We start from the raw sequence: 22,112 nt of genomic DNA on the forward strand, positions 1-22,112 counted from the left end.
CACTGGACGGATCGGGCTGAAATTTGGCATGCAGGTAGATGTTATGACTTAGGCATCCGTTAAGAAAGGATTTTGATCAATTCTACCCCCAAGGGGATAAAATAGGGGATGAAAATATTACTTCGTAACGAGAGCGAAGCCGCGGGCAAAAGGTCGTGGTTCATAAAGAGGATTATAACTGACCGATGTACTCATTTATGAAATAAAAAAGTGTTTGATGATTAAAAGAGAAGTGCGTCGCTAGGCAGATTGAAATAATGCCTTAGTGCTTAAGCTTAGTACTATGTTTTTTTTTGTATTCTGGGGGCCTGAATATTTGTATTCAAACTAGTGTGAATTACAGATAAACCATTGGGAATTCTCATATGAGGTACGACAGTGATTTTCTCTTGACTGTAACAATAATTATAGTAGTATCCGATTGATAGAGAAATTTAAAATCCCGTAGTCTCTGACGTTCGATATCTTGCAATTTAACAATCATTAGAATAATAGAACTAAGTAGATTCCAGTAATCTGTACAAATTTAGTTACTTAAAATTAAGTAGCTCCGTAAAGGTAGCTTATGAAGGTGGTAGAACCCTTTGTGGTTCGACTCCGGCGGCACCACCGCCACACCTATTTCTACCTAATAACAGCAGTGTTAGGCGCTGCTGTGTTCCGGTTCGAAGGGTGTGGTAAGGGAGACAGACTTTTCCGAGGCGTTCCAACTTATTCCTCAGGGGTAGCGGTGCATCTGTCGCCGACCTCAGGTAGGAATATCTAATATAATATAGCGGCTATAATAGGGCGGCAGTAGCCACTTATCATCAGGTGGACTGCATGCTCGTCAGCTCGTCTGCTACTCCTATATTATAAAAATATATATATATAAATCCTTTAAAACGTCATCTACCATATAAAGCTTGTCTTATTTCGCTTGTGATAAAACACACGATTAAAACAACGAATTGAATTTAAAATCGGGATGCGGACAATGGAGGTCGGGAATTTTGATAATTGGAGGAAAGTTTCACAAACGAAATTGCTAATTGCTAATTAATTTTCACGCTTCACTTAATATAATTAGCGGATTACTGATATTTGCTAACCACTGCTTTCAACAAAACCAAATATTTTACGTTCATTAAGATAAGAGATAGTAGAGAGCTAAAGGATCCTTTAAATATATTCCGAATATGTTTATAGTCGATAGAGCCCTTCGTGGCCTAACACTGGCACACCTAATAACAGCAGTGTTAAGAATAAAACTGTTGTGTTCTAATTTGAAAGTTGTGAATGTGAGAGACAGTACAAGGTAAACCATTGAAGTTTTTCAAGGGTAGTAATGAATCTGTAACTGACATCAGATACGACTCAAATTTAATCTAGGGATGACTATAGATGTCCGGATGTGGCAGTGGTCACATATTAAAAGATAGACTACATATTCAATAATTACTTCGATTCCGTAAAAAGCAAATAAAAAATATGATGACGTGAGTATTCATAAGCTCTCAAAGATTAAATAAATGTGACCCACATAAGTAATTGTAGACCGGAATTAGGACACGTTAACGGATCTTTTCGGATCCGAAGGGGACGGCGGGGACGGAGACAAATGAACCGACAAATCCCTTCTCGCGATGTCGGGTCTCGAACTCTGAAGTGAGGTTGTTGGCTGACGGCGGCAGATTGATATAAAATAAAATACTTCCACTAATAGTCTTTCATATAGATCCACACTTGGTTCTCATTGTTGGTCTTAATTGTCACTTCGGTAACGTTGAAGGAAAATTTCTTGAACACTGTTTCTTTTGTTGTCTTAACGAGGACAAAAGAAACCTTTCCATTTTGGAAATAATTAATATTATTAATTTATATTTTTAGTTTGTAAATAGATAGATAGATTATATATAATTATGTTACTTAATTAAAAAATGCGTAATAAATAAATAATTCAAATATTAATTTATATTATATTTTTTACATTCTTGAAATTATTTTCTGATTCTAGCTAATGAGCATACCGTCCACTTGATGTTAAGTAGTCACTGCCGTCCATAGATATCTGTAATCAATTCTATACATAGATTAGTAAAGATTACTCACACCTAACAGGAAAAAGTACCCAGTTTTGAGAATTGAAATAGTTGCGTAAAAAAGTTTTGCCACGTCTCCGTGCTAAAATGTCCCTAAAATATTTGAAATAATTATTTATTTATTACGTAAATTACGTAATTATTACGTAAATTAGTTATTTATTTGTAAATTTTCTCTAAAAATGATTTTATTTGTCAAGGATTCAAAAAAAGAATTTGCTAAAATAAGCTGTTTGTGGCTTCATTCAATTTCAAGGCGGCGAAGTATCTTTACTAACCTATGATTCTATATAGAAAAAATATGTTACCCAAAGCTGATTACAATTGCGTTGTTACACCGAGGCTTCATGCAGAAGGACTTCATTTAGAAATTAAGTGAAATATATTTGTTTGTATATATCTACGATGGTATTTTCAATTTTTTTGTTATAGTTTTTAAAATACTACCTGATCGGAATCGCAGTGTATATTAATTACTAGCTGACCCGGCAAACTTTGTACCGCCTCAAAATCTATTTATGAAATATATTCATAAAATATAGCCAGTGTTACTCGTAGATAATGTAGCTTACGAATGGTGAAAGAATTTTTAAAATCGATTCATTTGTTTTTGAGCCTATTCATTACAAACAAACAAACAAAGTTTTCCTCTTTATAATATTAGTGTAGACATACATACAACAACGTTAAAACTTCTTAGAACGACTCCTCACATTATAACCATTATTACATCAACAGAACTAATAATCCTCTTTCTATATAGCGTCGCACCCCCGCTGTCCACAAACCGCTCCCCGTCCCGCCATCAATTCTATTATCCCGACCTGAAAAGAAAATTGCGGTTCCCGATATTTCCCACCTATACTGTTGACGGCTTATAGTAAGCGAGAGTAGAGATCATTTTATAAGGGCTTTCTATCAGACCGAACAATTTGGGGATTTTCCTGTGATTTGATCTATAAGTCAGGCATTGAAGATTTATTTTCAGCGAGAGATTTTTTACCCAAGTTATTAATACTTACTTCAGAGGACTAAAATGTTCGCCTTGTACGTAAGTCATTCCGGCGTCACTACCCTAGCACTGTAATGCAAGAACTGCTCCACGTTAGAAAATGTGGTGATGGTAGGTACTTCCCACATCCAAACCATATGGTTTACTTTGTGTATTGCGATTAGTTTGTGTACAAACTTATTCAATGAAACAAATTGTAAGCCGGCTTGTGTATATCATAACCAGCTTTGTTAGGAGTGATGATGATGCGACCACTACTAGCTAAATTTGTGACTTGATGCTTCGGAAGACACATTAAAGTCCACACACTACAATCATTGTATAAAATTAAATTGCTAAACATCTTAATAATAAATCGCTCCAACGAAGCTGTTCGTATAATTAACATCAAACTTCACTCGGTAAGTTTCTTTGATCATTAATTATTCAACAAGCTTTGAACATATAGCTTCTTCAAACCTGCATGCTTCAGGTTCTCAACAATAGTTAAGAGAGATACGTGCCCCGCTGTGAGATATGAAAATGGCCAGTTAAAACTGGGTATTACTGGATTAAGTACATTAATGAAAATTATAATGCGTTCCATTTGGAATATTATTTGAATCCCTCATAATCCCCCTCATTCCAGAATTGTGAACGAATGAATTAGTAAAATGCAATGGAAGTAGGTACATAAAATTAATATTTAATGTTTAAGTGAAAACATCTCTATCAATAGAGTACGAACTGTCATGAGTTGCTAATAACCTGCTAATATTAAATTATAATTTATAATCTACCACCGTTCAAATAGTGAGTAGTATAATATTAAAATAGGTAGTAAGCAACGGTATACTTCTTTAGGCTTGCAGTGTTACAGCCAAATCCATTTCCGTCTTAAAGCAATAGTATATTCTATATGTTATTCTATAAAGATAATATAATATATATTGTTAGCAATATATTCTAATTATTTAATTATAGTGTTATTTTAATTAATTATTTTGAGTTATTTTCATAATAATAAGTGCCCAATTATATAGTCACAGGCTGTATGGGTTATAGATTGTGTGCATTAGCATAAAATAAGAAAAGAACGCGCTTGGCGCGAGTCTTGATTTTACGCGGGTATAATAAAAGTTGTAAATTGGACCAAGAAAATATTTTATGTTATTAATATAAGCAGGAATATAAGGATTATAATCCATGAACGTTAATTAACACTACACATGGAGTATGCTGGTTTACTTTTTCAAAATAAGCAATCCTCCCCACAAGCAATCAAGGTACCAACACAAAGGTAGAGAGCGACCCAAAGGCTTACTCATTATGACACGAGGAAAATGAAGTTTGTGATCCTATCTGTGACGAACATAGTGTTAACTCGATCAATATTTGCCGTACCCACATGCCTCAACAAGTTCAGACTCAATTCGACTTACAACTTGTAACCAAGTTTGTTTTGTATGAACCGCAATCAACGTAAATAGATCACACGAGCGTTGAATATGCAATGGCAGGTCAAATACAGATGGATATAGAGGCTTAATTATTGTATATTGGATAGCTGCGTAGATTGGACTTCATTTATGTATATATTATGTTACAAGTTGGAAGTTATATAATGATTATGCATAAACTATTATGTTTAGGGGAACATAACATGTGGTGTTGGACAAGAGCACAGTTTCTTAAGTTTAAATGTGCTTCTACTGTGGCGACACCACTGTCATACCTAATTTTGTGTGTACACTTCGAACCCAGTCGTAGGTCACAACCGGAACAGGTCAGTAGGAACAGTAGGTCTTAAGCCTTGCGTGAGATTTTTGGGTTGTATAAAAACATCCAATACACGATGGCCACTTATTCGTATCTTCCTTTTCTACAGAGTCCACATTGAGACAATTTTTGAGGTTGACAAGAAAGTTGTGCCCAGTAATGGAAAGTAAAAAGTAGAGCTATGGCAAAAAGGTTTATTTATTTTATTTATTCATTTTACAAATTTGTGTTCACAGACAAAGAAATGGAGCATTAAAAAGAAATGTAGTGCAAAGGACTACTTATTCCAACCTGGAATTTCTTCCAGCAGCCCCTATGGTCAGAAAATTTATATGACATTATAACATTATTTATATGTCAGGTTCTTATGCTTCTAACATAATTACTGCAAAACGTCAATGCGTCGATGCTAAACTTAACAAGGCATTACGATCATACTGAAAAAAACCACAACAACAGCAAAATTAATGATAACACAACAAAAGCGGCGTTGTAATTGAAATCTATACACAGCATTTTCTATCCTCTGTTGTTAGGAGCGTGTTGTTTTGCTTCAATTAGTAGAACGCTATCTATCAAGTGGATCCAATCATGCACGGACAGACCTGTCCTTTTTTACACACACTTATTATCTGTGACACCGAACCCACTCTAATTCTTAACTTCATAGAGGCTTATTTCGTGTGAGTCCTCGGTGGCCCTGTGGTATTTAATTACGGTTCCAATTCGTGAGCCAATTAAGACGGGAGATAATCCGGGCCACATACCGTTGATTAAGGGCCAGGTAGTGATATCTGATTCGATTCGACGGCTTGACGTTTGTATCTAAATGTAATTTAGTTTCGTCTTCAAGACATCCTACTGCTGAGCTAAGTTAAGGTCATGTGTCGTGTAAGATTGTAGTGGCAAATGAATGCTCTTGTGACTGTATACCGTGGCTCCATCACTATACATCATTGTCATCATTGTACTCATAAACTTCCGTAACCAACTCCATATAGAACAGAGCTTCTGTCTGAAGATTTTATTTATAGATATTTATTTTTAGACGTTAAGGTTTTCGGACGATATTTTCTTTCACTATTCAAAGTATAAATATAAGTAGAGCATCGCCTAGTTTAATGTAATTTGGTAGACTTTTATAAAGATTATTAGAAACGTATATTTTCTTATGCTAGTTTTTCTTAAAAAAAGCCCATGTTAATTCGTTTCTAACTCACAAAATTTCGAAATATTAGAGGACATTGGAATATTAGTTAGAAATTAAATGGGACTTTGGACATTGAGAAAACAAAGGGATTAGTATCTTAGATTCGGCCATTTACAAAAAACGTCGCTATCAAGGACCCAATACGGCGTGTCCCGTAAGAACGTGACAGCGTTCGCTTGAAAAATGTCCCGTTCTGTCCATTTGTGCCAGACGGCCGATATATTAATCCATTAATCTACACTGGACCTTTATCACGCTTTGTATTTACTGTATCATTCTTAGGAACACCAAACATTTATATAACTAAACCTGATGATAAGGTTGAAAGGTTGTTTTAGGGAATTAAATAACAGGTTACTATTTCAATTTACGCTTTATATTCAATTTACGCTTAATGTTAATAGGCTTAAATGAGATTGTAGTACTATCTGAGTACGGCTACAGATACGTTGTTATCCTGGAAAACTAAATTGGCACGCCTTATATCCGATTGAACATTTTCAACACTGTAGTCTAAATTAAGCTAAAGTATAATGTATTATCATATTGTTAGTAATTAGGCTATGAGACTAGCAGCCAGCGAATGCAGCAGCTCGAGTAATGCTTGACCGTGAGTAGCGGACCATTGCTGATTAGCAGAAGTAAATAAGCATTTCATTGGATTTAATTTGGTTTTGTAATTGCTTTAATTTGTAATTATTTTAAATTTAATAATATATAATCGTATCGGAGATTTGTAACTGGTTGAGGTGAAGTACACTAACGTATTAGGCAACCCTGTAATGTTAGATGTAAGATATGAGTAAATAAATAAATAAAATAAATAAATAAATGTAAGGCACTTTTATATAATTTTAAACTGGTTTGCATCTTTTGGTTAAGGTTAGTTCGACTTATCAATGGGCGACAGTGATCACTTAATACGTAGCAGATTTTTCACAAACTTTCTAACTACCGACCGAATAGGAAATTAGATTACACTTTAAGAGGAAAGTAACAAAAGTGGCAGCAAACCTGATTAGTCAATCCAAAGGTCAGTTCAGTCTTGAAACTAAGTTAAATGTGAAGTTTCAGTATGCACCAGTTCCTCGGGAACCGAGTTGAGAGCTCTTTGAACAGGAATTAAAATAGCTTCGTCTCGTAGGAGATAGGATACCTACTTACTGACGCTTTGTGTCTTCAACGAGCTATCTTAGTTAATTTAATCCGCTTAGAGGCTAAAGGATTAGTTATAGTGAACTTTAAACGAGAGCTTTAAGCAGGTACAAAGTGATATTTATAGTTTGTTTTTCTCAAATAATTTTTGTAAAAACTTTTTTGATATGTGCCTCTTTAAGGCGTGGTTTATTTTGCCCGTTTCTTAAATAAAAGGGAGTAAATAAATAATATAATTACCTGCATTAATATTATGAACATTCACACGACTTTTAATAGAATGATATGGTATATGTATATTTTCATATTTTTAAGAAGTATGAGAATAAATTACCTACTAGGAAGAATGTGATGAGAACAATTAAACAAATCTATGTTTATCCAATGATTTGATTAGATATAGAGGTTTATTCAAATACAATCTTTATACATATTTTTAAAATACAAAAAGAGGCTCCGCCGAGACAGCTTTCGCTGCCGTGACCAGGATTCGAACCTGGGTTACTACGGCCACAACGTAGGGTCCTAACCACTAGACGATCACGGCTACCGGAGCGGGTGAGAGAGGGACCGAAATTTCGAATGATAAGATAAATTGTGAAAGTTATTGAAAAACTCGTTACAAAACGAACATCGTGTGCTAACGAACCGAAACTGGAACCAATTGGTGTACAATCAATTACTTTTATTTGCATATTTTTATCAACACATTTTATTTTTTCGGAACAATAACTTTGGATGTTCGTAGGACTGTGTAGTTCAGTGTAGTGTACTACACTCTACGCACTAATAATGTATGGATGTTTGAAACAAACGTAATTAATTAATCAAATTTAATTAATTATCCTGTAATCAACATGTTTGGTGTATTATTGTTAGTGTCAAAATATTAACCTAAGATTCCAATGTTTAATACAAATCTGTACTCATTTTAAAGATACACGAAAAACGCCCCCAGCGGATTGTATCAGAACTGATTGGAAATATATGGAAAATACGTAAACAAATACCAAAACAGTCATTTTTGTCAAAACGTAAAAACTCATACTAAGGGTACTGAAATATTAAGTGAAGTATGTATAAAAATCATTAATAATAGTCGTAGAGACCAATCCCGCGATAAAAGTCAACTCGGGAACCGTTATAAATGAGCCGTGTTCCGAATTGCATTTATTTTCAGAGCTAGAGTGCTCCGAAATCTGACTTGTTCCGAATATCCGAACTGTTCCGAAAAGCTGGAATGTTCTGAACTGCTCTTATGCTTTATCGATATTCGCATTACTCAACGATGAGTTTATGCAATAAATAGTTTTCTCATCAATGAATTCAATTTTGGAATGATACCTCTTTCCTAAGTTGTTAATGCTGCCAGCTCTATCTGAAGCTGAGTAAGACAGCCGCTCCATATATAAGTCGACTGGAATCCACGTCATTTCATCAAAGCAGAAGAACTGCTGAAATTAGTTGTTACGTACAATCAGGTTCTAAAACCTACAAATCAATATACACTTCAATAGATTTCAATCGATAAAAAACACACATAACAAAATCTACATAAGCGTATAAATCCTCAATGAAGCGAATAAGAGGACACAAAATAGAAGTCAATGTGAGTGACAGCAAATCCATTCTCGACGAATGAACAAGCTTTCGGCTCAATACGTTCTTCAAGACTTGAAGCGAAGGCCCATTCAATTCTGTACGATGTTAGGCCAATTTGCTTTTCAATTGGCTTTCTTGCAGGTAACATGTTCAATCCACGCAATTCATATTCTAATCACTGGATCAGTTGAGGCGTATGCTCTAGCTAATCTTAACCTTTGATATCACTTCAACAAATTACAATCTATAACATGTAAAATACACATCAACAAATCTACATGAACGTATAAATAAATCCTCAATGAAGCGAATAAGAGGACACAAGATAGAAGTCAATATGAGTGACAGCAAATCCATTCTCGACGAATGAACAAGCTTTTGGCTCAATACGTTATTCAAGACTTGAAGCGAAGGCCTATTCAATTCTGTACGAAATGTTGGGCCAATTTGCTTTTCAATTGGCTTTCTTGCAGGTAACATGTTCAATCTACGCACTTCACATTCTAATCACTGGATCAGTTGAGGCGTATGCTCTTGCTAATCTTAACCTTTGATATCACTTCAACAAATTACAATCTATAACATGCAAAATACACATCAACAAATCTACATGAACGTATAAATAAATCCTCAATGAAGCGAATAAGAGGACACAAAATAGAAGTCAATATGAGTGACAGCAAATCCATTTCGACGAATGAACAAGCTTTTGGCTCAATACGTTATTCAAGACTTGAAGCGAAGGCCCATTCAATTCTGTACGATGTTAGGCCAATTTGCTTTTCAATTGGCTTTCTTGCAGGTAACATGTTCAATCCACGCACTTCACATTCTAATCACTGAATCAGTTGAGGCGTATGCTCTTGCTATAAGCCATGTGGTCTCTATTTATTGATGAATAGTAGAAGTGATTGACCACACGACTATAAGGTATCATTAAAAGTTAGATGTACGAGTAGGTAGTACAATCAAAGGGGGATTATCAATAATATGTTCAAATAAAATAAACTTTATTGTGGATGTAATATCTTGTAATGGGTCCTAATAACGTCCACTATAATTGGGTTTCAAAAAGTTGTTGGAGTACATGTAGCATGATATGTACTTAAAAGTTAAAAACATTCTTTGTTCCACAAATAAACGAGAATTTTCAATAATTCTGACAGTCCATTGTCCATGTCACAGCAAACCACAAAAATTCTAACACCTTTCGTGCACGTCTCAAACATCTTTTATTATTTCGTTTTTCGTCTAACCAGGGATAAAACCCAGAACCTTTGCATCTAGCACATTTAAGGTGTTCAATGCAGCACGTGATAACTGAGGTAAATTACATCTATTTATACAAATGGCGTCACAATCACAGGTGTACAGCTAGTACGGTAAATCCATTAGAAAACTATTCAAATTATTTTAGTTTAGTATTATATTATTTTGTGTTATTTTCATGATGTGTTATTTTTATAATAATAAGTTCACTTTTATATAAACACTGGCTCGACGACTTTACGATTTAGCATAAAAAATAAAAAGAACGCCTCCTGACGTTTCAGTGGGATTTTAAGCGCGACAAAAAGTTGTAACTTTGTTGAAGAAATAGTTTTATTTTTACAACACGGAACCAGCGATAAGTCAAATTATTCCGTCGGATTTATTCAGGAACGTGCTGGAAACATTCTCGTTTGTATTTGCATATAACTGTGAGGGGTGGTGCTTTGTTCCCAGTTCCTAAGCTTCCAGAAGCATTATTTACATTCAGTCAACAGGCGTTGCTAAAACCTCTTTTGGTAAGTCAAATTTAGTCCGTATAAAATATTTATATCAAAACGAATATATACAGTTTATAGCAAGTAGTTACATAGTGGGAGGGTGACCAATGTGGTCAACTGCTCAAAAATGTGGTCAACTAGGAAACAATCATACCAGTTTTGGAAAATTTACGAAAAGGTTTTCATTCGGACATCGGCACCCTTTGTATCACAGGGTACGGGTCGTCCGAAAGGAGTACACACCACCACCGCGGGCCAAGTGTATATTGGAATACTGTGAAAACTTAAACAATAGCTCCCAGTTTTCTTCACAATATTATCTTTCCTATTTAAGCAAGTCAAAATTAATTTCTAAATCTGAAGATTATAAATCAGTACAATGAGAAAACCAAATGGAGCGTATAAATACTGGCAGTAAAATCACAACATTTGAGCTCCGTACCTCATTCCAGTCTCAAGGATTCCATGACGTTAATCTGTAATGAAATCGCTAAGATATGCAAAGGAAAACGTGCCCCATTTACACCCTACGGGCTCTTAAACTAGAGATCTTTGTGTGAAACGAATATTACCTGTAAATTTACTGTACTTGTAAAAGACTTTTTTGTAAATAAATGTTACGTTGTAATGTAATAGTTTTGTAATGCAATGATAGTCTAGTGGCTGAAACGTGGACTCTCAATCAGGGAATCCCAGGTTCGTGTACGAGATGACATCACCTCGTCAGGCCACGAAGTTCCGATTTTCAAATAGAGGGTGGCGCAAAATTAATCACCCTATTTTGTTTTTGAATAACTTTTGCACAAAATAAAAAAGTGATTTTGAGTAATAGAAATCTTTACCTTTATCTCTTCTATTACCTTATCAATCTAAATCTTTACCTTTATATTTACTTTAAATAGGGTGATTAATTTTGCGCCACCCTATATATCGGCGTATTATTATTTATTTATTACATGATATACACATGAAGGTAAATCATCATCGAAGAACATCGTGAGGAAACCTATACGCCTAAGAATTTTTCAAAAAAGGTAAATGTGTGTGTACTACATCAATTCACACTTGCCATCGCGGTATATTATGACATTATGGAGGTGGTAGAACCCTTTGTAGTTCGACTCCGGCGGTACCACCGCCATACCTATTTCTACCTAATAACAGCAGTGTTACGCGCTGCTGTGTTCCGTTTTGAAGGGTGTGGTAAGGGAGACAAACTTTTCCGAGGCGTTCCAGCTTATTCCTCTGGGGTAGCGGCGCATCTGTGGCCGACCTCAGGTAGGAATATCTATCCTATCTGGGGTTGATTACAGATGTCCATGGGCGGCAGGAGCCACTTACCATCAGGTGGACTGCATGCTCGTCTGCTACTCCTATATTATAAAAAAAAAAAAAATATCTCCTCTCCTCACTTTGAGGGAAGACCCGCTGTTATTGAAAACATGAACAATATATTCATAATGATGGTGGATATGTTATACTTTAGCTTTGAATATTCGCGTCTTAAATAAATATTTTAAGCACTTAAAGTTATTATTATTATTATCATTTTTAGTATAGTTGTACCGCCTTCAATTTTTCTGCACATCCCTAAGGTTGACTGGGAGAAAATGCTATTTAGCATTAAGTCCGCCTTTTGTACCACACTGTTTGTAACATGGTCAATAAAGAGTAAATAAAAAAATTAATAAAGTACTTACAAACATTCGATCTTATAAATTAGGTTTCTAAATTTTCTTTCACTTTATATTAGAATTACAGGTTACAAATTCAATTCTACTATAGTGTACTTCACCTAGATAACATATATATAGATTAACAGGATAGATATATGTGGGCGCGCCGGTAGGTAGATCTACAATGGTATTTCGATTCAACTAATTTAACCAATATTTATAAAAATATAGTTAAAATAATTAAACGAATAAGCGTTAATGCCACCATAGTAACAATAACACCCAAGCAAAACACCAAACAGTTCAGAGCACCACCGTGCCGTGCCCACTATTGGACAACTTCTGATCTGTTGACAGTTGCGCGCCCCTTTTTTATACCATGATACAGGTAGCCAATTGTTAATACGGAGCGGTAGTTCGAAATTAATATCATGTGATTTTAAAAACGGAATATTTATATATATGAAATGAAGCATTCTCCCACATATAGATTAACAGGAGATAATCTAAACTTTAATACCCGCTAGGTTGATTTATTATTGCCACGATCGGTCCAATACACTTCAAAGGTGCTTCGAGCACCCTCGGGATTAAAATTAAGAGCAACTTAAACATTTCCTCGATACTCCAGAAACGCGGAGTTAACGAGAAAGGGAACACGAATGGAAATGGGGAATTAGAAACGGAAAAACAGTTCAAGATGATCTTTATTAAAATGTTTGATTGTAACGTTTCGGGAAGTGACAATCAATGTTTTATTACTTTTTTATAGAAGTAGCAAATGGTGCTCGTAAAGTAATGACACCGGGTGGTAGAGACCGCTACTACCCATGTATATCTGCAATCAACCCCCAGGACAACAGAATTACAAAATATCCGTAATAAAAAATCAGGGCCAATGTGAGGTAAGCTCCTGTGGAATAGGTTCTGTACAAATTTAACTCTGTAAAATAATTTTCAAATGATCTTTTGTAGTTCTATAACAAAAATAGTTTTAATATACCTAGAACAAGTCCTTTCATTTGAAATATTTTGCCATATGATAAAATTTGTAAAGCTTTTGTATGATCTATTTCGGCCCGCAAAGTCACTCCCCAAGTCAGACTTTATCTCTTTAATTTGATGCTTACAACGTTCGCTTCCTACATAATATAATATTTCATAATATAATATAATATTTCTAAAAAATTAATTTCCTTAGAAGTACGTACCACAGATACAAACAGAGAGGATAAACGTCTCAGCTTTGCAATTTCACAAGCCATCCATCAATTTAAGCCCAACAAAGTTATTCGACTCTCATCTTTCAAATAATTTATCTGATTTATTTCCTTGTTGATATTCCTAAGAAAATTCCCTTGAAGAGTCATAATTACATGTTCTGTTGCAAAAGTACTTGAAAATGTACTAATATAATAGTCACAATACAATTTAGATGAATCCAACTAGAATTGAATTGGTTTGAATTGAACCCTTTGTGGTTCGACATGTGGTACTAAACCTATTTTTGCCTAATAACAGCAGAGTTAGCGCTGCTGTGTTCTGGTTTGATAAATACAGACATACTTTTCCGCTTTCCACCTTAGTCCTCAGGGATAGCGGTACATATCCGGCCGACCTCAGGTAGGAATATTATCTTATCCGGGGTTGATTACAGCCGTGTCTGGGCGGCGATAGCCATTAACCATTAAATGAACTGATTGCTCGTCTGCTACTCCTGTATTAAAAGAAGAAACCTCATATTTATTAATTTATTTATATTTTACATCGAAATAAACATTACAAATTTACTTAACCTAATGCGTTCAATTAGTTTTACAAGAATTCGCAAGTGATTAAACATAGTCGCTAGCTGGTCTACGAAATACAGCAGGTGCCGTGTGAAACAGGCCAATGCTGGTGTCCGAAGTCAGAACACTGACTGTCTGTCTTATGTTAAATTCCATCAAGACCTTAGAGCTGCAGTGAGTGTCAAAGAATAAGCCTTTCATCAACACTCTATTTAAAACCTTAATCTCATTTTTTATTTAAAAAATATAGTTCAAAAAACTAAAAAAACACGCTTTTACAGTAAAAAGAATAATTGTGGAAAAAGTGTGGGGTGCTTTTCGAAAACTGATAAGTGGAGCACCCCACGCTTTTTTCACAATTATACTATTTACTGTTCCTTAATTGATTGCTAGATTGAAAATTATTTTCTACTTTTTAGTTGATTTTATCATAAAAGCGTGTTTTTTAGTTTTTTGTACCATATTTATTTTACTAATTTTTAGTATTTGTTGTTATAGCGACCATCATTATGCCATGGTATGTAAAAAAAATCAAGTGTCTATCTATTACAGTTTAAGAGATAAAGCCCTGTGACTCACGAACAGACAGCGGAGGGTTTCGTTTTACCCTTTGAGTACGGAATCCTAAAAATAATTCTACAAGATGGCATTATAGATATGTTTCAGTACATTGGAGTTATAGGGAAATAACATTAATATTATTCAAAACTAAAAATCAATCTAGTAACTTTGCGTGAACTTTCTCTAAGGCGCTTTCTCTCGCCTCGAAAATCGTTAATCCTGAGGATGTTGATAAGGAAAATGGTACAAAATTATTAAAATCGTGTATAGTCATAGGTTTTTGATAATTTTTCAAAATTTCGAATTAACCTGAATGTTCAAAGTGGATAGAAATCTGGTTTAAAGATTCCGTTACTATTTTACATACATACATACATACAACCCAAGCTAATAAAAGCGTGTTAAAAGAAACCACATCGTCATGAAGATAATCTAAAGCCCACAATCCCGAGATTAACATTTTAATATCCGGCCGAATTTCTTAAGCTGACAGTTCCTCAAACGTAAATGTTACGGAAATGAGATTCAGTTTGCCAATACTGTTTGTGTTGTAATGTCTTGTTTGCATTTTCATTTCACTAACATATTCCTTGCTTACAATAATTAACGTTAACATTTTAATCATATTTTTTGGAATGTCCTTCAGCCCAAACGGCTTGATGGATTTTAACATATGAGGTGGCGTTGGATTCGTCTAAAATGAGGGAGTGACCATATGCTATATTTTTTATGTATCGGGTATTCGTTTTTATAATAAATGCTAGTACTCAATATACTCGGAATAAATATATAGAACTTTATTCGGTATATTTTTTGTAATATTTGAATTTATTATTTTCATTATTTTATTATGTACTTTAATTATGAAAAAAATATTATTGTAATTATCCATATTGTTTTTATGAAACATTATTTATAATCATTCAGCGAGACACGGTGCCATTTTCAAAAAAATCTTTATCTTCGCTTACAGTTTACTCTTTGTTGAGTGTTATCAAACAAACAGTTGTTTTCATTCAAAACAAACAATACCCGTACGTGCCCGATTTGTGTATTCAATGTGAATTCACTGCTATGTATCAAATAGCAAATAACAGGTCTTTGATATCAACAAAAAAATGCCGTGTTTATTTCAAACTACAGAACTTCAGAACAATGTGTATTATAAAAACTCGTATTTTTCTACTCTCGTAATAGCAACAGTGTTCATATAACGAGCCATAGCTCGCGGCTCTTTTCTGAATTTATATCATTAACATAATATAATAAGCTTGTATATGTAGCATAAGAATAAAAAGTGTGGTGAAATACGCACTGCCGGTTTAGATCATTCTTAAGTTAATTTTCCAAAAAATCCTTATTGTTCATATCCTCTTCTTAATGCTGCTTAGGAAATCCTAGGTTTGTTAGGATGTTCTAAAATTAATATCACTTTAAGGTTTGAGAAAATGAAGTCCCGTTACTGAATATGATTCAGAAGATGCAGCCTTTAGAAGTAAACGTAAACGTACGTAAGACAGTCACATGGATTAACGGACACACAATATAAGATAGTAATTACATCACAGTATTAAATATGCGTGTAAAATAACGAAGTAAGACACCCACTAATCATCCAGTCCGCGACGACTATTAACTTGACATTCGTCTTAAACTGTACAAAGTCCTCCGGGTGATGAAATTGCGAAAAAAGCCAACTAAACTTCGTAGACAATTTCGCGACGTGGCCCGACTCCGCTATCTTGAACTTTCAACGAGCTGTTAACTTCTAAATTGTTTTTGCATTATCGTCGACTCTGTATTTTTCTACATGGAACTGTCTTCGTTATTATTTTATATTTTTTATATAGAGGTGTCAATGTTGTTTTTTCAACAGTTCGTTCGCGGAGTATTAGGTCTGCAGTATTAGGAGTGTAATAACTATGTGATTAGTTCTAAGTTCTTTCCTACAAAGGTCATATTGGTAAGAGAGAGAGAGTAGTAATAAAAATACAAAATTGATACTGTAACCATTTTTGTATAAATAACAATAGGAATAAGTCATAAGAAAGGTATGATGACTATTCCTTCATCCATTCACGCACTCCATAGCGCATCACTAATTTATATAGTTTCTCTTTGTTTAACACATGGATTCTACCAGAGATATAAATTATGAAAGAGAGAGAGAGAGAAGTAATAAAATACAATATTGATACTGTAGCCATTTTTGTATTAATAAAAATAGGAATAACTCATAAGAAAGGTATGATGACTATTCCTTCATTCATTCACTCACTTTCAGCGTAACACTGATTCACGATGAGTTTCTCTTTGGTTGACACATGGGTTCTACCAAAGATATAAATTATTTTAATTAATTAAACCTTACTTCTTCCTAAAATAAACAACGGCTTTTAGGTGATGCCTCTACCAAATTAAACAAACTTGGGCACTTTAAATAAAAGATGTAAAGGACACAACTGGAGGTTTATTACTGTTCTCGTACAAAGAAAGCTGGGTAGCTGAAAAGAGCTAATAAATGAGACTTGTTGCTTTGCATTTAGAATAAAGCTCACTATCTTTCAGAGGAAATGTATTTCTATTTATTTTACGCTTTTCACTCTACTGGAGGGTATTAAAATACCTTCATAGTGAAGTTATATTAATAACTTTTAAGCGTACAAATTAGTTTGTGTCGACTTAAAGCATCAAGAATTAGAAATAATTTAATGTACTACTACATACATGTATTCGAGTTGGTATAAGTTTTAAACATAAAAGACGGAATAAATTAAGTACTTTTTTATTTGATGGGCGTAACAGCTTATACCATTTTGCATTTGCATTATGTGGTAATATTATACTATCATTGTATGTTTACTAGCTGACCTGACAAACGTTGTGTTGCCATATAAATAAAAAAAATGTTAAGGGTGAACAACCCTTATCACTTAGGGGTATGAAAAATAGATAGTAGCCGATTCTCAGACCTACTGAATATGCATATAAAATTTGGTGAAAATCGGTAAAGCCGTTTCGGAGGAGTACGGTAGCTAACATTGAGACACGAGAATTTTATATATAAGATTATGTGTGTATTCTAAGCATAATAATTATGTACTTGAGTTATACCTGCGTGTATACGAAAATGAACCACAAAAAATCATCATAAAGCAGTCACACCAAAGCTAATAACTTAAAATGCCATTATTAATGGAAAACCATTTTCTAAGGGAACCTGAATGATATTTACAGCCACATTTTCCCTCGAACGCCCTATTCCGAGGCGTGATTGGCCACATTGTCGGGTTGTATACATTTGTCCGGCATTGAAATGTTAATCTGGGAATTGTGGCGTTTGTATCGAATATTCCAAGTGTCTGAGATTTTGCAGAAGTTGAGTCTCTTAGTACTTTATACGACGTTTGATGTTACTTTTAATTGTATTTTTTATGTTATACGTTTCTAATAATTACTATGTATTATAAAACTGAACAGAATATTAGTTTGTTTGAACCCTCTTATGTCTGAGAGTAGTCTTTTATTGACAAATGTTTTAGGCTGTGTAGCATTCCACTAGAATTCTTTTGAGCACTGCTGTTAAACGCAGGTGAAACCTCCGCAGCCTTCTTGTAATGAAAAAGGTTGTAGCCATAATTCATTACGCTCATGAAGTGCATGTTCAGCTTCACATACCTTTGAAAACTTTTTACGGTAGGTACGGTAAATAGAGGTATGAACCCTGGGCCAACGGTTAAAAAGCTCAGTTTTTTTCTACTACGCTAAAACTGCTCTAGTTAAACAAACAATGAAAACTGATAAAAACCACTCTTTAGACAGCCTATGAACAAACCCTAGTGAAAAAGCTTCCAATCTGGCCAAGTGCCAATACAACGAATGGACTGAATGGCGCCTCCAGCAGATAAAGCAGGTGGATTTACTATTGTTGCAAACATTCGAGATTAACCGTACAAGATCGTACGAAGATAACGCTCTGGACCGTATACGGAGGCTCTATTACACATTATTCGCTGTGATGAGAATTTTACGCTTCTCGTAGATACCGTAGACGAAGATAAAAACAGAGTCCTAACACAATATATGTAGCAGTACGATAGGCATCGTTATTGTATCACTTAACAATTTGATAGATTCTGTATAGGGTCACGTGGAGTGTATACAGATTCGCTCTATTATGTACATATTATTCGTTGTGAAGAATTTTTCGGTTCTCTTTGTAATCGTAGAAATAGACTCCTAGTACAGATCTATGATCACCTGTGACCTACGTATCCGAAATGATTTTATGAATTCATACCTACGATTTATTACGCTTAAAATTAAGTAAATAATATACTTATTTCATTTTCATATCCACATATTATAAGTGTATCGTTAAGCCAGATTTAGATACTCGCGAATAATTTGCCGAGTAACTAGTTAAATAATAATGAGTATGTAAACGTTGCGTATGAGGACATAATATTTTCATTTGTGCTGAAAAACACCCCCGCGGAAGACGAAAGAGCGTCGTAGCGAGTGCCAAGTATACCCAAATGAGTATTGGCTCCTATTCGTCTCTACTCGGCGAGTAAGTAAACCTGGCATAAAAGTGTAATAAAATTATAAAAGCTAACGAAATCTATTAAGAAATCCTCTAATTAAACGAAAGAGACGTTACCTTTGAATATTAAAACAGACTTTCATAAATGATGTCATCTTAAATGTTTAAATCTCGCCGTGAAAGTTTAAATTTAGTATTGCGTCAAATTAGGAGCTCACCTGAACTTTGTGCCTCGCATTAATTGAACTAAATGTTTTAATTGCGTTTGCTAGTCTGTGCTTACAGGGTCCTTTATTGTATATTGTTGCTTTAATCAAAAATTAAGCGCTTACAGACTCATATGATTTATTCATTTTGAAGGTGGTAGAACCCTTTGTGGTTCGACTCCAGCGGCACCACCGCCACACCTATTTCTGCCTAATAACAGCAGGGTTAGGCGCTGCTGTGTTCCGTTTTGAAGGGTGTGGTAAGGGAGACAGACTTTTCCGAGGCGTTCCAGCTTAGTCCTCAGGGGTAGCCGCGCATCAGTGGCCGACCTCAGGTAGGAATATCTAATCCTATCTGGGGTTGATTACAGATGTCCATGGGCGGCAGTAGCCACTTACCATCAGGTGGACTGCATGCTCGTCTGCTACTCTTATATTATAAAAAAAAATCATGCATGTTGTTTTAAAAACTCGTTCTTCTAAAATCACACAAAAAGTATTCTATTTTTTTAACTCACCGACACAATTTTAGGTCCTATGTGATGGATATGGGTTCGCCATAAATCACTTTTTATTAGCGATGTCAGCTATTAGTGATACCCGTTTATTACTTCTAAAGAAACGATACTATTATTAATATTAACCTATAATAAGAAGGAAAGTGCATGACGACAAACGATAGTAAAGAGTTCCGTAACCAGGTTGGATATTTTATTTCCAAAAAATCTGCATTTCATAACTCCATAGTGTAATTTACTAACATAGTCGTGAGTAAAATAGTTATTAACACTATATTTTATTTTACTTCATTTTATTTTAATTTATTTTATTTTATTTATGTTTAAATTCATTTTATTTGTTGACATTTGTGATTAATTTATATTTATAATAATTATATTTATATTAATTCTGAAATAAAAGATTATTATTATAACATTACATAAATAAAGCATTTTTGTATCCCCTATATAATTGCAAAATGTAGGGATGTGATGAATATCGTTGGTGATTCCAATAACTAATTAGCCATGAACTATTAAATTAAATTCATATCAAACTTCAATAAGGTTCATAGACAAAATAAAATACTAATAATTCTATTTTTACCAGGTAGATACGGAACCTACAAATATATCAAAAGATCAAAAGACCTAGTAATTACTAGTCTAAGGCGTTAAGAGGTACGCACCACGCGCTCTAACATCCATAACCATCGTTAGTGATAGTCGACGACCAAGTTTGTCACAAAGTTCTTTTAAGTCAAAGTTAAGTAAATTATCGTTAAAATCATACGCTTTGCCAAAGCTCTTAGCGATAAGAGTGCTTGGCCTCGTCATTAAAAAAGTATGAATTAAGTTTTTAGACGTAAATATTTCTACGCATGTTATTTCGTAAGTAATTATTAATATTAATAATTTCATGTTACCAGGCATAGATAATAAAGATACTTCGCCGCCTTGAAATTGAATGAAGCCACAAACGGCTTATTAGTAAGTTATTTTTTTGAATTCTTGAAAAATAAAAACATTTTTAGAGAAAATTTACGAATAAATAACTAATACTACGTAATTTACATACTAAATAAATAATTATTTCAAATATTTTAGGGACATTTTAGCACGGAGACGTGGCAAAACTTTTTTACGCAACTATTTTAATTCTCAAAAAAAACTGGCTACATTTTCTTGTTAGGAGTGAGTAATCTTTACTTATCTATGTTACCAGGTTTCAAAAATATTTATCTGGTTAGGTTAATATTTCAAGTAGGTATAAATATAATTCTTTGCATGGCATTCAGTAAGTAAGTAACAGCTTGTTAATAAGGTTTTAAATCTGTATTCTGGTTTAAGTATCATGGTAATTATACTTACTTATGGTATCTCAACCATGAATTTAGGCCAAAGCGACTTCAGGCGCTGTCGCTCGAGTTAACCCTGCACTCGCGTCTCATCAGTATCCTTACCATGAGTTATTACGTTTTGACAAATAACTAAAAAAATATATAAATATGTTTTGGTATTTGTTTACGTATTTGCCCATACAATTCCCAATCAGCGCCCCTAGCTGATTGTATCAGAACTATAGTATCAGTAACGTAACATTAAATGTCTAAATTGACAAAATGGCTCTTTATGTTTTGTCTCTCTTTTTTGCTAACATGTGAGGAAGAAAAAAGACTTTAGCACTTTCTTATTCTTACGTTTACTCAGTCTACTTTAGCAAACGGAACAGAATAATGGATTGAGTAAATGTAACGTAAAATTGTGGGATGTTTTGAAAACTCATGGTAAGGGTACAGCACACATGAATTAAGATAGACAGATAGACGCTTTTCTTGTCGCGCGTGGTTACTTGTGTAATTCTGTTAACACTAACACTACCTACCTACAAAGGTTCAAATTAAGATCTGACTGTAAATCGCCCATCTATACTATCCAACATCCCTATTTTCCCTACCACGTTATGATTTCCACGTGATTTAAGCTCAAAGGATCTGAGGAAGTTTCGTTGCAGCGTGGGATGCTTTGAGACGTGTAATATATGGTCTACAGTCAGTGTCTGCTCAACCCATATATTAATAAGTATATTGAAGGTAAGTATTTTTACAGTCAACTATTAATAATAAGTAGCCATAAAAAATTAAAAGTTATTTTTTAATAATAAACCAATTCCTTTTCCTTTTGCAAGGAAGCAATTGGGTGTATCTATACATCCAACCATCAGCTTTGGCAGTCTTTTGCTGACC

General features: G+C 34.2%; 1 protein-coding gene and 1 non-coding gene across 2 annotated transcripts in view; both read right to left on the reverse strand.

Annotated features, from left to right (window-relative positions):
- The window catches only part of NGR-A17 (neuropeptide receptor A17), an 83,969-nt gene that overhangs the window by 21,424 nt on the left and 40,433 nt on the right, over nt 1-22,112 (reverse strand). The gene's annotated exons all lie outside the window — the stretch shown is intronic.
- TRNAH-GUG (transfer RNA histidin (anticodon GUG)) lies at nt 7,692-7,763 on the reverse strand. The gene has a single exon. It is a non-coding gene; the product is annotated as a tRNA-His (tRNA).

The sequence above is a fragment of the Epargyreus clarus genome, unplaced genomic scaffold (assembly GCF_041222505.1).
Source record: "Epargyreus clarus isolate Ecla_fem2 unplaced genomic scaffold, WU_Ecla_fem_2.2 ptg000003l, whole genome shotgun sequence".
NCBI lineage: Eukaryota > Metazoa > Arthropoda > Insecta > Lepidoptera > Hesperiidae > Epargyreus > Epargyreus clarus.